Here is a 14007-nt window from a genome sequence, read left to right as displayed (position 1 = left end):
AAACTTCTACATATGGGCACCTGCTCTACCAGGTGAGCTAGCCAGGTGCCCATAAAACACAATATTAACATAATTATGAATGTTATATTCAATTTCTGCCAATGGATCCCCCTAAATCCTACACACTGGTCTTTAATGTTACCTTTTTCTGAAAGTGGTCTTTTGCATCACATGGCAAGAACCAAACAAAACCAATTTTTTGGACTAGTGACATTCATACGTGCGCCAATGCAAAGAACCCTGACTACATACAGATACTTTTTTTTGCTATTAACTTACAAAAGGTGACAGCAAATTTCATCAATAAATGGTAATGAAGATAAGACAAGGGAAAACTGTGTGGAACTGAACACTTCCCTCAACTTTAGCACGGCTTATTTTGGTTAACAGATCATTATTGACCCTGGGAACAACATTTGATGAAATGATTAAAACTCAACATCCCCCTTACTCATTACTGGAGCTTTTGACCGTATCACACACTTAATGAATTGTCAACTTTTAAGTTAACTTGGATGAGAGGTCCTGGAGGAGCTCATAATTACGGAAACAGTTCCATGAGCAAACCATTGAGCAAACATTGGCTGAAGAAGACCGGCTGAAAGCCCCAGAACAAGTGAGTATGTCAACCTTGAGTTGAGGTGATTTTGTCCACTGTTTACTTGTGTTTCAATATAGCTCATTGCACAACCTAATGACTAACAGTAATTTCATGTATTTGTGAGGTCTATGGCACGGAGGAATATATCAGACTTTGGCTGCACAGGTTTTGGTCTTTCATGGGATTTGTTGATGACACTTTAAATAATATTCTTTAAATATTATGATGTTTAGGGTTTGAGGTGGTGGACACTGGACTCCAGAATAGCCTAGTCTTTGGTTCCTTTAATTGTGTTGACTGTGCTCACAATAAGAGTCCAAATATACAGCTCGAACACCACTAATGGGTAATTCACAACTTCGTCAGAGAAGCTGTGGGACTTCCTAAGAATTACCAAGGACTGAAAATGTAAAAAGAACCCCCCCCCAAACAACAAGCAAACAAAATAAACACACAAAGGGCTTCAACATGTTAGAAAATGTCTAATGTATGCAGTGTTGGCAACGCTCTGAACCTCTTGAACCCTATTGCAGCACCTCTGAAGGCTGCATGTGGTCACTGTGGCTGACATGACATGGCTGTAAGCAATATATGATAACAGAACAAAAAATAGATAAATAAATAACAGCCATATCTTCCCTGATATGAATGCATTTGAAAAATCCTGTTAGATGATGAATTTTTTTTCCCATTTTGGAGTTATTTGGTGTTTATTTACGTTATTGATGACTCATATAAAATACCAAGTCCTCTGTTTCTTTCTAAATGCACTCAGCTCAGTTATAGAGAAAGGAAGAGTCCAATAATTTCCCCCATAAAGCTGCAAAGTAAGATATACATTGACTATTTAGGCTATTCGTCTAGTAATAGGCCACCTAAGATGAAAATGACTTACTGTATGTGTAACCTTTTACAATTGTAACCAATTACAGATTTCATATGAAGTATTATAGCTTTTCTCATTATCCAGAGCAATCCATCACATGCTGTGTGTGTCAGGTTATGCAACTGTGCGTCATGAGAGCCTGATGTCACTTCAAAATATTGCTGGAGTGAGGAGGAATGTCTCTTTAGGCAAGTGCGTGTTGCCTTGATTCCTCCCTTACGTTGTAGGAGGAAAAAGAAGTTGAGGTTCAAAGAAGCTATTCAAGGGAAAGGAAGTGAGAGGGTGAGATGTTTACATACTGAAAAAGTCTGAACAAATCTTCATTTTCTCCAACCACTCTTTAGTGTGAGGCAGTGTTTTCTAAAGTTATCACCTTGGAAGAGCATTTTAGAAAAGGTGAGTTTTTGTAGGCGGAAACTCTGGCTTATGTGGATGAAAGAATGAAACAAAGAGAGAGATGTGTGGTTTCAAAAGTATCCATTTAATGTGGCCATGGCTTTAGCACTTAGACAGATTATGCCTCTTCATATATTTTAGGGTACCTGAAGACAAGCTGGCTTATACTTTATCAGCAAAGCTTAACAAAACGCCTACAAGTTTTTAAGTCCCAGGATGGACTTTACTCACACTGCCAAATCCCAAAACATGAGCTTTAGAAAATAGCTGCTCTGGCTTTAAGCCGGACATGAGGATGCCTCTCTGCAAACTCATGGACGCTGCTTCATCACACACGCCAAGCAAACACTTTACAGGTAAAACTGAGTTGTAGATGTAGCTATGGAACCGTAATGCATTCACTTGAAAAAAAATGTAATCAAAGATATATATCAAAATCCTACATGGAGTATGGTTTATGCTGCTAATCAGCCTGACCCTCCAACAGTGCTATATGATTTCAAGTACAGGGTCAATATACCTAAGATATTAGTTAAGTGTTACATGCCAAATGATGTCAGCTAACAGCTCGCTTCACCACATAGACAACAAACAAAATGAGCATTGGCAGTGATAGCAAGCTGTGAGTAACTGATCCTAGAGAAACACCACAATGTCCAACAGATCAGAATGGGCTTTACGTCTGAATAACTGCAAAGTCCGCAAGTGCAGCACAAAGTCGAAGACAAACTAGCCTAATAGCAATACCATCTATATTAATTAAAGACACGAGTATCTCCCAATGTCCCAAACCAAAACCCAAATAAACTTGTTTGTTGGGTCCCTATAGTTTAAAAACTAGTTGTTGACATAGGGTGAAAGTACCAATATTAGATAAAGTAATAATGGAAGGCACATCTTATCATGGGTATTGTGCATATTCCAAACAAATATGCAATTAATCGAAATATGTTGAACAATCGACACACATTGAACCTGGGAGCTTTTGGGGTCCCTGGAGGTCTCAGAAGAGTTTCAAATGAATTTGTAAAAAATCCCCAGATTATTCATCCGATAATGAGCATGAGAAGCATGGATAAAGATGTATATCTTTGGTCTCCAACAATATGTCATTAAAAGCTGCGTCTTTAGATTTCCATTAAAACAAAACACTTAAACTACTAATGTGTGAGAGGAGGCGCGAAATCACACAAGTAACACACAGAAATTAGTGGCACGTGTGGCCCATTTATAGGTGCATTGATGCATCAAGCAGAGAGCAGCACGGGGGATTTAAGTTGAGTCAAGTGAATTAATGGTGCAACTAACCATTAATCACAAATCATGTCTGAACTTTCCCCAGCCCTTGTCACATGACCAATGAATATTTCCATGATGACTATCCAAAATTCTTATACCATGGAACCAGCACAGGAAAGGTGGCAGACTGACCCTATAAGAAAATGTGTATTGTATTCCGATATACAATTTGTTTAAAATGAAAAAAAGTGAAATTAATAATGAACTTTATGTTTTACTTAGCAGAATTACATTGTGTTGTTCTATTCAATCCAATATGTCCTATATTTCTAAGAAGATTTTCTATGCTGTATTCTGATATAATCTGACTGGTTATTGGTCCCCCCCCTGTGCCATCCCACTTTAAAAATCCTGGAATCGCCCTGGGACCTACATCTGACCAAAACTAAACTAAAAGGCCAAAAGAAGAGAAAATATAGCTATTGGTTGCAAATGTGAATAAATGCTGAAGGACATGCAGTAACTCCCTGTTCCTTTGGACCTCCAAACTAAACAACAAACTCCCTCAATCCTTCCAGAACAGAATGTTATCACACAATGTTCCATGTCTAACTTGAATTTATGAAGTAAATTTCATGAGCTGTATCTGTTGTATCTGTCAGTAATAGGAACTGTGCCAAGATGGCATTTTACTTTTTAATTATGGTCCCATATGGTTTTAGAGCTTTTTCTTCTTTATCATTCTTTGATTTACAGGTTTTTAGAAATAGTTTCCTTAATTGAAACAGTCTGGCATTGTAACCTATAGTAACAGCCTGCTGCTTTCAAAACCTTTTCCTGAAAAATTGCTTGGGGTTTGGTCTTACGTGTTAGGTTTATTTAAACAGCTCTTCACCATAATTCAATTAAATTAAATTCAATAAATATTGTCCCCGAAGAGCAATTTTGGTGCAGCAAACAAACAAACATGGTAGAAATGCACTGTAACAGCAAACACACTATAAACAACCAGGTAACTGCAAATATCAAGTTTGCAAAGTGCAATTAAATTACTAAGAAAAAAAAAAAAAAGAAGAAAAAAAAAAAAAGATCAATAACACGAAATCAGAGACTTCCCACAATGTGCAAAAACTGACATTGCAATCAAATAGAGAGCACAATACCTTTTGGATATAATAATGAGCTAACCTAGAAAGCAAAATAAAACCATGTCCAGTATATGTGACCATCAAATATCTTGCTTGCTTGCTGCTGCTGCCAGTGATCCAATTGTCAGAAACATTTGAATCATGCTTTATAGGATGATGCTCACTATAAATGTATTAAGGACAAACCCTACTGAGAAACAAACCCACCTTAATGTCACTGAAGCAGAACATGATGCACACCGGGTATAAAAGGAAGCACAGTCTCCTATTTCCAAAAATCCAACAATAGAAAACAAAAAACACATTGTTTCTCCTAGATCTAAAGCTCAGTCACTGGTCAGAGTAGATAGTTGAGACAGACCCTGCAATATCCTTCTTCTTTTTTTTTAAGGAACTCTTAGATAGTCTTATACTTATGTATCATTCCTTTATTTATTTGTAAGATTTGGACTGAAGCACAGAGGGAACATAGTTTTCTCCTTGGAGAAAAGCTAAACAAAAATTTAAACCCTTTCTGAAAATGTAATGTTTCTTTTGGGTGCATGACATTCTGGTCTATTAAGATTGAGGCCTCTATTGGAATTGGGGCTGCCCGCTTCATCTGCCAGCCTGATAGCAAACTGAATGTGATACTGAATACTGATATTTGCCATATACTGTATATATATATAGATATATATATATATATATATATATATATATATATATATATATATATATATAGATATTGGCAAAAAACACACATTTGTGAGTGAAGAAGCTCCTTAGGCTCCATAAAGACCGCTGTGAAGAGCCATCAGCTCAACAGGCTCTCTCTGGAGTCAGAGTGAGATTATTTGCAGGGAGCGCATGCATCATCAAATATTTGTTTGTATTTGTCCCAAAGAGAAGTTTATAAGTCTGGGCAAATATTTGCTCAGATAATGTATTTTGTATTTAGTGTATAAAACATATAATTTATATATACAGTATATCACAAAAGTGAGTACACCCCTCACATTTTAATACATATTTCATTATATCTTTTAATGGGACAACACTGAAGAAATTACACTTTGCTACAATGTAAAGTAGGCTATTAGAGATTGGCATGGGGTACTTTCCATAAAATCATCTCAATGCAAATCAAACCAGCTATTAGACTAACTGAAATAAAACCATGCCAATTCAAGGAACTTTGTCAGGATGCATAGTATCCTGGATCCATGAAATAACTGCCTTTAAAAATAAAAATCTGCCTGCCTCTATGGGAATTTAACATAGGGGTGTACTCACTTTTGTTGCCAGCGGTTTAGACATTAATGGCTGTGTGCTGAGTTATTTTGAGGGGACTGCACATTTACACTGTTATACAAGCTGTACACTTAATACTTTACATTGTAGCTAAGTGTAATTTCTTCAGTGTTTTCCCATTAAAAGATATAATAGATAAATATTAAATTAAATATTATAAAATATAAATTAAATATTTACTAAAATGTGAGGGGTGTACTCACTTTTTGTGAGATACTTTATATATATTCTTTTTTTTAAGTTTTTTTTTAAGTTTTTGCTATTGAAACCATTTTTTAAATCTGGTTTTACTCTTTTTGTAACTTTGTAAACATACGTTTGGAAGTGCCTCTTTATAATAACTAGTACAGAGCCCGTTGAAAATGTGCCTGTTTGGAACGGGTGATTACTTGGCCTGTGGTATTGCTGCTTGTAGAATTCTTCAAAACCAAATTGTACCCCAAAATTACTTACAGAAGGACCCCAAACCACTTACTCCACTGTATAGCCTACTACTGACTTACAGTGTAGGCTACGTCTACATCAGAGGAAGACATTGTAGGCCTTCCTACTACTGTATTTACCTGACAGAGAACGGGGCAGATTCAGAATGTAATCACAAAATAGACAGACAGACAGACAGACAGACAGACAGATAGACAGACGTTCCTGCAATTTATAGATAGATTATTATTGTGTGATATGATTGGCCAGCTGGTTTTCTTGTGCTGATTGCCGCTGTAAGTTGCATTTGAGCCACAAGAGGCTGCAATTGGGTCACAAATAAAGCAGGGTTGTCTTTATTCTGCTGAGTTGAATTGTTCTTTTTTATTTATTGCTGGATCCTTTACACTAATCATTAAGCAAAATACATACAGAAAAGACATTGGCCATTGAGTATGTGTAATTTTCACAATGTATACACTTGTTTTTAACTAAATAAGAGCTAAAGACTAACTTTAGTTAGTAAAGTTTTATATAACCCTTTGCTTTTTCTCTAATTGAACCCCACACACATCCCAAACAGAAGATCACTTTAATACATGACAACAAACTTGTAGGGCTATTTCCTCTATTTTCTACTCTCCTATGGTACCATTAAATGTTCCTGTGATCTTCTTGAATGCTACAAGGATGAATCATTTGCTGTTTGCCTTGAAAAAGGTATAATGAGATCACTATGGACTCTACTCACAAGGGCTCATAAAAGCATGACAGCAAGTGGGTGACAGTTTATTGCAGCAGGCAGCATATTAAATTAGATAAATCTGTTTAATGTGGTTATAACAGAATGGAACATAAAAATAGAAGAAAAACATGATCACAAGTATATACAACCATATATACAAAATGTTCTAACTATCCAACTAACTAACTAACTAACTAACTAACTAACTAACTAACTAACTAACTAACTAACTAACTAACTAACTAACTAACTAACTAACTACCTAAATAAATGTTCAATCTCATTATTTGGCTGCTCTTGGTTAAAGTAGGGGAATATTGACTTTTAAACATATTACCACATACTTTCTACTTTTAAGTTAACACAGAAGTATATAACACTTTTTGTTGCTTTTTATATTAAGCACTTAAAAGAAAATACATTAATTGATAAAGTGTTTTGCTTGGGGCGAGCTCATATATTTCCCAGGTGCCGGACTATGGCTGCCCACTGTTAGTTAGGATGGGTTAGGATACTTTCCTTGTATGTGTAAAATCTACTTGGTAAATAAAATGTTTATATTATATTATATTATATAATAATATATCAAAATATACTATATATTGTGAGAAATAATGTCCAGATTTGCTTATACATAGACCTACTAAAGCCTACATGTTGTAAAAATGTAGGTTATGCAAATAAATTGCCCCACCGAGGCTGTAACTCATCCCTGGCTAAAAGGCAAAAAGGGGGGACATAAATCTGTGAGGGGACCTCCTTTGTTCGTCGTTTAGTCACCTCTGTGGCCCCTGGAAAACCATTAAACGAGGAGGACTTCTCCCAGGAGCCCGGCATTCCTCAGATTCCTCCAGTCTGATGTCAGAGTGGAGAGGGCGGTGCTTAGGAGGCATCTGGACCCACTGCTGCCTTCACGGTCCCCGCCATGGCTGCGACCTCCGAGCTCTAATTTATGTAGCGATTTGCGCACTTTTCATTATCTTTAGTGGAGACAATTAACATGGATAGTCCTACATATATTTGACTAATCTTTTTTGTAAACTTTTTATTTTATTTTTTTTTTACCAATAAGCAGCATGAATTTTTAAGTTTGGGTTTTGGGAAACACTTATTCACTTGCTTGCTGAGAATAAGATGAGAACATCGACACCACTCTCAATCACGTCTTTATGCTAAATATGAAGGTACAGCCAGCAGCCAGTTAGCCTAGCTTAGCACAAAGACTGGATAAAAGGGCAAACAGCCAGCTTAGCTCTGTTAAAAGAAACAAAATCCACCTACTGGGAAGCCCGCTAATTTGTCTATATCCTTCGCGTTCCACTTCCGGGATTGCTCCGGTGCTGCAGGAAATTCTGCCCAATGCATGTCTTTTCCGTTCCCTTCCGCTTTCTTTGTGTTGGTATTTTAAATTCAATGAATTTATGAGGACTATTGTTGACTTCTCCTCAGATCTCTGCAGGGTAAATTCAGACAGCTAGCTAGACTATCTGTCCAATCTGAGTTTTCTCTCGCACGACTATTTTGTAGCGGCTCTGTGCGGAGTTTAGCACCGCCCATTACAATTCTGATTGGTTTAAAGAAATGCCATTAAACCAGAGCATGTTTTCCTCCCATACCCGAATGCTATGTGGAGTAGCCAGACCCTCCTTCAGCGCGCTTTAGAGGATGGTCTGGCAAACCGAGACTACCCGCTATTAACACATCATTATTAACCATTATTAAGTGTAAAAATAGAAAGCAAGTTAAAGCTATATGACAGTATATTTCCCAAAATGTGAACTAAGTAGGCTAAGTAAGTAAGTTGCTATGTACACAACAAATCTCCAATCTTTCTGGCTTGTGATGAACAAAATGTCTTCTTGCAAGCCCTTCTCACCAGTTATGTAGCGTATGTGATTTTCCTTGTTTTATTTCAATAATTAGTAGAGGTACAATAATCCATTTATTCACAAGAAAGCAAAGAAAAGTTTGAAAGTTTGATTGAATAATTTGATAATTTTATGGTTTATTTTCTGCCTTCTATCCTTCTAATCATCTCGTGACCTCTCGGATTTCTCTTGCGAACCTTTGTGAGGGTCCCGAACCGGTTCTTTACACCTTCTTAAACTAAAGCTCGAGATTCCAATATTTTCTGCTGCTTTTGAATGCAGCATATGCTCCTCTCGCTCTCTTCCCCTGTCCTGAACGCCTCCATTGGACAAGAGGTACCACTACTATTTAAACATACAGAAGAATAAGTTCCTGCGCGAGAATCAGACCACGTCGTAGTTATCCACTGCCGATTGGGAGAACTTTTCGTAACTGGTTTTAATGACTTTTGTGCTCGGTGAAAAAAAAAAACGGGACTAAATACTTGGGAGTTGAAGCAGCGACAGGACTGAGTTTGAGTTTTTTGTTCTGAAAGTTGCGCTCGCATGATTCAAGAGTCTCTCGAGATTTGTTTTTCTACGTTTCTACAATTTATTTATGAGGAGAAACGACATGAGGATTATCTGTTTGCTGTGAGGTTCAACGCCGTCGAGCAAAGAGGAGTTTCTCTAGTTGGTAGCAGAAACGGCATGTAGCACAGGATCAAGGGTGAGTTGTCTTGTTAAAAAAACTAAAAAAAACAGGATATTTTTTGTTATGCTCCTATTTGTTTCCAAAACGTCTTGACATTCCTGAAGTTTGGGAAAATAAAGTCTCACTCAGCAATGTTAAAATGTAGGCCAAATGGCTGGGCCACGTAGGTGCACGCAGGGGATCCCAAATATTCTCATGCTAAGCCCCCACCCCGTCCTCCACCAGATAAACATACATTAAAATACAGACAGAGCCCCCAATCCTCCTCTCCTCTTGATAAGAAGTGGACTACTGTTTGGTGTGAGGGAACTGGATAACTAAATAACATGCAGATAACTGGAAAACAGTGGGAAGTGTTACACCTCCAATCAGAGCAGCCTAAAACATCCAGTTAGGCAACGTTTATACTGAAGTTATATTGATACACTTGGCTAAAGGGACTTTAGGAAGCCCTATGCAGGTCAGGTCACATGCCAGACATTTTACACCACCTGGATGATCTATTACACCTAGAAATGACAATTGTAGGCTACACTGAAAACTGCCTATATTACCAGAAGCTTGTTGACCCGTTGACTGTGATTTTAGTGGACAATGCATAGAGTCATCCAGGTAAAAACAAGAGACTGAGAGCTGCACATGCATTCATCTAAAAAGTGATTACAGTTTTTCAATAATGGGTTAAATGATGAGCCTGGTGATGATGACGTTATCATTTTGGTTTGCCCTTCCCACATCCTACACATGTTTGTGTGAGAGTAAAAGATGTGTTTGGACATGCACCTTGGACTACCACCATTACTGTAAAAAGTAAAAAAAAAAAAAAAGGGGTTGAGTTCTGTAAAGGCAAATATAGCGTAGCTGCAGGAGGCGTAGGCTACACACACACACACACACACACACACACACACACACACACACACACACACACACACACACACACACACACACACACATACATCTGGCTGTCTTTATAAGCTCAAAGGCATGCTGTGTAAATTATATGGTGCCAGAGCAAGTGGCTTGGAAGTACGCACCACTTTTAAAACACTGGTAGAGGATTTAAAGGACCAAAAGTCAGAGTTGTGGGTTCCGCCTTCATCCATGCTTCTCATCACCTCGTGACTTGTTTAAGAGTAGAGACCCAAGGGTTAAATATTCATTATATGTTTCCGATTACTTCCACAAAAGCAGTGCCATTTGTTGCCCTCCATGTCTTCTGTCATATTTGAAAACGAAGGAAAGTTTCAAGGTGCTCCTGACATGTTAATGCCAAGTCCCAAAGGCATGTTTTGTTTATGTTCAGCATGGTAAGATTATAGTAGGTGTTTACTGCATAATGCAAGCCTGTATGTAAAAGGAAAAGTGGCCATTGTTTGTGTAGCCAGTGGTCATTTTTTTCATTCGACATTCTTTCATTTGAGTCTAATGGCCATTTGATTGCTATGCGGGGCAATCATACCTGTAATTTTGGTCAAGTGCTCACGCTGTAGCACAGGAAGAGAGGGAGGGAGAAGAAGTTATTGTTGTTATTGTCGTAGCAGTTTAACTGAAGGCCATGAAATGTACAGAATTTCTTCAAAGTCAACTTGTGGTGCTCTTGTAATGCTGCAGAGACAAGGCTGTGACATCTTTCTTACTATTTGAAGGAAGTCCTGATGAAATAAAGATATCAAGTTGTTGTGATTCAAAGTAAGGCTGTCTAAAAAAATTAAATCAAGATTCATTTTTAGTAGAAATTTAAAGAGGCATTTTCACAATTATTTTGACATTTTATAATCAACCGATTAGAGCTAATATCAATAGCTGCAGCCCTAAATGCAATTATTCCTCATGATTGTTCTATTAGTTTTAGCTGTGTCACCCTAAGTTCCAATCATAAAACAAATAGCCTTTAGAATTAGTAGCCTGAGTTTTAGGAGAGCAATAATAATTATTATTTGTATTATAAAGTCATTCTAATAATATGAAATAGTATAATATACAATATTGTGTGAGCTGGGTTTATGGATGAGACTGCGATCGATCAGTAACTTGTGTGTGTGGTAAGTGCATTAGAGAAGCTTTTGTCAGAGCTGTGTAAGTGCTGTGCTCTCTGGCTGCAGACAACAACAGAGCAGAGAGCGTGCTGTGACCTGCCCAACTCTCCCACACTCCACCTTCCAGGTGCTGTGGGCCAGTTGTCAATCACTGCTGCCCCCACGGCAGGTCAGACCCCTTTCCTTCTGATCAGCCCGAATGTTACTTTTCCCATGATGTGGCCCACATATGGGCCTCAACTGTACATGTAAAACACACATTGTGTGAGCAACAGTGTGTGTGATTATCCCATTTCACTTTCACCCTAATGGAGCATCAAGCAGAGATATTTTCCATTTGATCTGAAGTTTAAAATGTGTGAATTTTCCTTTCCTCACGGCCATTATGTGTGTTAGATACAGCCGGATGTAAGCAGTAGCAACTCCAAAGTGTTGCTGCTTTCATAGGCCTGTAAACCCGGTGCTATTGAGGTCCCGGTTAGTGTTAGTGCCTTGGGGTTCAGCTGTGAGAAAACACTTTGTGGCTTTTTTGTGATTGAGCATGTGTGTGTGGAGTTGTGTTTGTGTGTATGGCTGTATGAGTGTGATGTGGTTCCCAGGAGGAGGGGGGGCATGGAAAATGTGAACAGCACCGTGGTTTGGCTGGAGCAGACATGGTGGCCGATGGTTTATGATGGTCCCATGTTTCTGTTGTTGAGTGAAGAGCCGCCGCTATCAGCCTCACTGCCTGTCACTCCCTCCCTCCATCCTCCCCTCAGTCTCCCCTCGCCTCCCCCCTCGTTCTGAGCAACTGCACCAACATGATAAGAGCCTGAAACACCGTTGTCACACCTCTTCTTCCCTTTCTGCCCTGTTCTCCATATCCTTACTTATCTTAAGCCTTTATTTTTCTGCAGGGACACTCACACATGTTTACACACACACACGCACACTGCACTTTTTCTCACAATCATATCTCCAAACTCTCCCTGCCTCCATGTCATCAATCCCCAGATGTCGCTGCCACGGGATGAGTCGGCAGCGCTACGTCATTTTTGGTTTAACACAGTCTCTGGCCAGTGATAAGCTGTATCCTTCTTTGATCCTCCCGGTCTTCATGTTCTAGTGACAGTGTTTAGATGGCTATGCCAGCCTGAAACACTGGGCATTCCCTATTTATCACTGCCAACTGTGGCACAGTGCTGCAGCCCATGAACACATATTTCTATTATTTTTTATTAAATATACTGTATTTAGGGGTATGTCGTGTGCTGTCAGACATAATGTGGAGCCGGAAAATTATCATAAAACCATGGCCAAATGATGTAAATATTGTGTAATGCAGTTTGGCAGCTGGTTTTCGAAATCGCGATAGAAGATATAGAAAAATATATATGATAGAATTATAGATCTTATATTGTTTTGCGATACAGCCCTATGGACGATATAGTGGATCTTTTTTAGAGCATTCCTAAATCCCTGCCATTTTCAAATAGGTTTGCATATTGCATTGGCTGATAGTAGCAGTTATTTGCAGTAGAATGTCCTTAAACTGAGCTGCTAAATTAACAAAATGTAAGATGTGGGAAATCTGTTCTCAGTTATACATACAATTTCTAAATTTCTGAATTTTTGAAGGTGTGTGTGTGTGTGTGTGTGTGTGTGTGTGTGTGTGTGTGTGTGTGTGTGTGTGTGTGTGTGTGTGTGTGTGTGTGTGTGTGTGTGTGTGTGTGTGTGTGTGTGTGTGTGTGTGTGTGTGTGTGTGTGTGTGTGTGTGTGTTATAGATAGAGTGGGAAACTGGGATTTAAAGTGTGTGTGACTGTTTCAAGGTACAGACAAGGCTCCTTCACTGTCTGGATGTCACCTCTGTGCGAACACTGTGTGTGTGTGTGTGTGTGGATGTGTGTGTGGATGTGTGTGTGGATGTGGATGTGTGTGAGAGAGAAAAAAGAGAGCTGGAAAGTGAAAAAGCAGATGCGCTTGTTAGAAACACACAGTCTGGCCGCCTGGCTCCACCATCTGTTTGCAGCTGCTAATTTTTGTGTGACAGACAATATGATGTGTGTGTGTGCAGGACTGTGTGGAAGAAAGCATATCATATATTGTGGAACGTATATATTTAAGTTCATTCCTTTCAGGTGAGGAAACATAAGGCAAAGTCTACTACTTTTTTTTTGTCTTGTGACACACACACACACACACACACGGCCACACACGGCCAGAGTGACAGACTGGTGCTGTGTCCTGCTGTCCCTTAGACATGCAGGGAGAATACTTGTTGCATGTTAATTTAGTGTATGTGTTTTTTTTTTTTTTCATATAGCAAAAGGTTAAGCAGTTTGTTTTTTTATTGCCCAGTGAAATGGGCAGCAAGGTTCTGATCTGTGGTCAGCTCCCAGCAGCTGATGTTTGACTGACTTTGGCTGTATGTGTCCACACTTCAGAACCGTATTTCCCCAAAAACATCTCACTACTGAGCTTGTTTTAGCTCCATGGTAAGCCAGTGAGGCAAAAGAGGATTAAAATCTGAAAGATTTTTTAATAAACATCAGACCAAACCAAATTTAATTTCCCCTTAATTAAAAAATATAAATAAATTATTAATAAAGTATATTCTTCTTCTTCTTCTCTTCTCTTCTTCTTTTTCTGCTTCTTCTGCTTCTTCTTCTTCTTCTTCTTCTTCTTCAGTTAGGAC

General features: G+C 38.5%; 1 protein-coding gene across 1 annotated transcript in view; it reads left to right on the top strand.

Annotated features, from left to right (window-relative positions):
• Positions 1-8904: 8904 nt before the first annotated feature.
• Positions 8905-14007, top strand: part of LOC120546612 (tyrosine-protein phosphatase non-receptor type 14-like) — a 43104-nt gene continuing 38001 nt past the window's right edge. The window contains exon 1 of the mRNA XM_039781672.1: positions 8905-9308. The gene's annotated coding sequence lies outside the window, so the exon portion shown is untranslated. The remainder of the gene's footprint in view (positions 9309-14007) is intronic.

The sequence above is a fragment of the Perca fluviatilis genome, chromosome 18, assembly GCF_010015445.1.
Source record: "Perca fluviatilis chromosome 18, GENO_Pfluv_1.0, whole genome shotgun sequence".
In the NCBI taxonomy this organism is placed as follows: Eukaryota; Metazoa; Chordata; class Actinopteri; order Perciformes; family Percidae; genus Perca; species Perca fluviatilis.
This window is presented reverse-complemented; position numbering and strand designations above follow the sequence as displayed.